We start from the raw sequence: 3,908 nt of genomic DNA, 5'->3' as shown, positions 1-3,908 counted from the left end.
GTGGCCCTGATTTTGATATGACTCTCTCTCATACTTCAATAAACCCTTTCCTTACATATTCCCTCATCACAAAGACCTGCTGTAACTAAGTTGTTTACAGTGTAACTACTGCCATCATTTGCTTTTCCTTTGCAATTATTTCTATCATCATGATATAATATATGACAATATATCATATATATGATACAATACATGGAGGGAGCAAACCTTCTATCAGATGTGTAACTAGAAATAGTGACTTACAAACATCTGAAATACAAAGAATAGAGATGAACTTTATGTATTTGAGATCATCCTTCAGAGGCCTGTCTCCTCTTCCGCTCAGTTAATCAAGTGCAGATAACTTCATGGACCCAGTGATACCCAGAGCAATGCAGAAGTAGGGGTAAAGAAGTAAGGACCTCAGAGCAACTGAGAGTTTCTGGGAAGTCTTGAGTATGCAAATTCAGATTTCACTTTGGCCTGGAAATAAGCCAAGGACATTGGTAGAAGTCTGAAGATGTGACATGCCTGAGAATTGTGGGGAGAGAAACGGTGTATATACTCATCAGATCACACATGTCAGATACATTAAATATATATATAGAAATAGATGAAAGCAATATTAGTCTTGAGAAAAATTCACAAAACATTAGGCAACATCATTCAACTAATTATCATTGACAAATTATATGCTAGCAATGAGAATAATATCAATAAACACAAAGATGAATCTAAACAGAGGGTTTAAAAAAATAAATAAACAGAGGGTTTAAGGAAGAAACATTAAGATGGCAGTGTAGGGGGATATCAGGCTTACCTTTCCTCCCAAATGTAAAAATTTACAATTATTTATAGGATTCTCAGGGCTCCCCTGGTGGCCCAATGGTAAAGAATCTGCCTGCAATGCAGGAGACATGGGTTCAGTCCCTGGGTTGGGAAGATTCCCTGCAGAAGGGAATGTCTACCTACTCCAGTATCCTTGCCTGGAGAATTTCATGGACAGAGGAGTTTGGAAGGCTACAGTTCATAGGGTCACAAAGAGTCAGACATGATTAAGCAACTAACACTACTTGCAGATTACCACACTAAATATATAAAAAAACTCTAAAGTCTCCACCAGGAAATCTACTAGAACTAATAAATGAATTCAGAAAAGTTTCAGGATACAAGACTAATATCCTGAAATTGGTTACTTTTCTATACACTAATAATGACCTATCAGAAAGAGAAATTTTTTAAAAATCCCATTTATAGTCACATAAAAATAATAAAATATCTAGGAATAAACTTAAGCAAGGAGGTGATGACCTTTCCTCTGAAAACTCTAAGACATTGATGAAGGAGATGATTCAATAATAGCAGTTGCAGATTTCAATAATTCCCTTTCAGTTTTGAGAGAACAGCTTGTATGGAAAGCATCAAGTATATAGAAAACATGGAAAGTTCTATATAAGGTAAGAGTCAGAAGCTTATAAGTATTTTTAAATTACCAATGTACTTTTATCTGTATATCTTCTCTGGAGAAATATTTAGACCTTCTGCCTTTTTTTTTTTTTCAATTGAGTTGTTTGTTTTTTGAACATAGAGCTGCATGAGTTGTTTGTGTATTTTGGATATTAACCCCTTATTGGTCACTTTGTTTGCAAAAATTTTCTCCCATTCTGAGGGTTGTCTCTTTGTTTTATGTTTCATTTCCTTGCAGACACTTTTTAAGTTTAACTAAGTCCCATTTGTTTATTTTTGTTTTCATTTTTATTATTTCAGGAGGTGGTCTAAAAAATATATTGCTGTGAATTACGTGAAAGTCTTTTGCCTATGTTTTCCTCTAAGAATTTTACATTGTCTGGCCTTATAATTAGGGTTTTGATCCATTTTTAGTTTATTTATTTATTATGTTAGAGAATGTTCTAATATCATTCTTTTACATGTAGCTGCCCAGGTTTCCCAGACCACTTATTGAAGACACTTTCTTTTCTCCATTGTATCCTTGCCTCCTTTGTCATAGATCGATTGACCATAGGTGCATGCATGAATTTATTTCCAGATTTTCTATCATGTTCCATTGATCTATATTTCTGTTTTTGTGCCAGAAGCATAGAAAATGCTTAACTAACCACAACTAATCAGAGAAATGCAAATCAATAGTACAATCAGGTAGCACCTTACACCTGAGAGAATGGTCATTAAAAAATAAAAATCTACAAATGATAAATGCTGGATCAGGTGTGGAGAAAAGGGAACACTCCTAGACTGTTGGTGGGAATGCAAATTGGTACAGCCACTATGGAGAATAGCATAGGGCTTCCTTTAAAAAACTAAAAGTAGAACAATTATATGATCCAATAATTCCACTCCTGGGGATATACCCAGAGACAAACATAATTCCAAAAGATTCCATAATTCCAGTTTTCATTGTAGAACTATCCACAATAGCCAGGACACGTAAGTGATGTAAATGTCCATTAACAGAGGAATGGATAAAGAATATGTGGTAAGATTCGGTTACATATATAAATACATTTCAAGTAGTGGTTTTCAATGATACTGGCTAGTGGTGGAATAATGAGAATTAGGAGAAATTATAAAATAGATGCTAATTGTGCAGTGATGACAAATGAATACTCAATAGTCCTCCAATTCTTGCTAGTGTTTGTAGGTCAGCTGCTAGTACACAGAATAGGCATTAGCTAAGGGATTGAAATGTTATGCTTTGTTATTTTGATGTATAAAGTATTGGGGCTTCCCAGGTGGGCACTAATGGTAAAGAACCCTTCTGCCAATGCAGGAGAAATGTAAGAGACAGGAATTCAATTCCTGGGTTGGGATTGAACCTGGGTTGGGAAGATCCCCTGGAGGAGGGCATGGCAACCCACTCCAGTATTCTTGCCTGGAGAATCCCACAGACGGAGGAGCCTGTAGTGCTATAGTCCACAGGGTCACAAAGAGAAAAACATGACTGAAGCAACTTAGCACACATGCACTAAGTACTGAGATAATTGCTAAAATCAGAACTGGAAAAACTAAGGCCTGTGCATCCACTGAATTATTGGGAATGGACCGTAAGATTGCATAGGTGAATAAGAAGTATCACATAATTTGATGTGAAGGGAAGTTTTGATAGAGTTATCTGAAGTATACTTTGAATTTGCTAAAAGATGAACTGAGAATAGTTTTAACATTAATGATGCTAGAATTAGGAATAAGACACCCAAGATGTCTTTGATTGTAGAGTATTGATGAGGTGGAATTTTGTCTATATCAGATGAGATTCCTCCTGGGACATTAAGGCATAAAGGGAAAGGTAAACAATTAAGAGAGAGCAGTTTTGTCAACTGAGAATCACCCCCAGACTCATTCAACTAGACTAGTATCCATGAAGAGAATTTCTGGAAAGAGATTTGTAATGACTGCTGTACATCAGGAGGATATTTGACCTCAAGATGTGGCATAACCTATGAAAGCTGTGGCTATTACTGTGAAAAGTAGATTAATTCTGACATTTCAATGTTTCCAGGAAGAGGACGGCTAGAATTTCTCAGGAAGTCCTGGCTAGAAGTAGGAGTACTCCTAGAGGTGAGAACTCAGCCAGTGTACCCGAGTTAGAAAGTTAAAATACATGTGTGTGCTGTCGCTTCAGTCATGTCTGACTCTTTGCAACCCTATGGATTGTAGCCTGCCAGGCTCCTCTGTCCATGGGGATTCGCCAGGCAAGAATAATGGAGTGGGTTGCCATGCCCTCCTCCAGGAGATCTTCCTGACCCAGGGATCAAACGCCCATCTCTTATATCTCCTGCATTGGCAGAAGGGTTCTTTACCACTGGCACCACCTGGTGGAAGCTAAGGAAGTGAAGCACAGTGGGGACAGTGCTCTTTACTAACACTGTCATTGCTACTGCTGCTGCTAAGTCGCTTCAGTCATGTCCGAC

The sequence above is a fragment of the Bison bison genome, unplaced genomic scaffold (genome assembly GCF_000754665.1).
Source record: "Bison bison bison isolate TAMUID 2011002044 unplaced genomic scaffold, Bison_UMD1.0 scf7180017853322, whole genome shotgun sequence".
Lineage (NCBI taxonomy): Eukaryota > Metazoa > Chordata > Mammalia > Artiodactyla > Bovidae > Bison > Bison bison.
The sequence above is the reverse complement of the archived record's forward strand: the minus strand, read 5'-3'. Positions refer to the sequence as shown.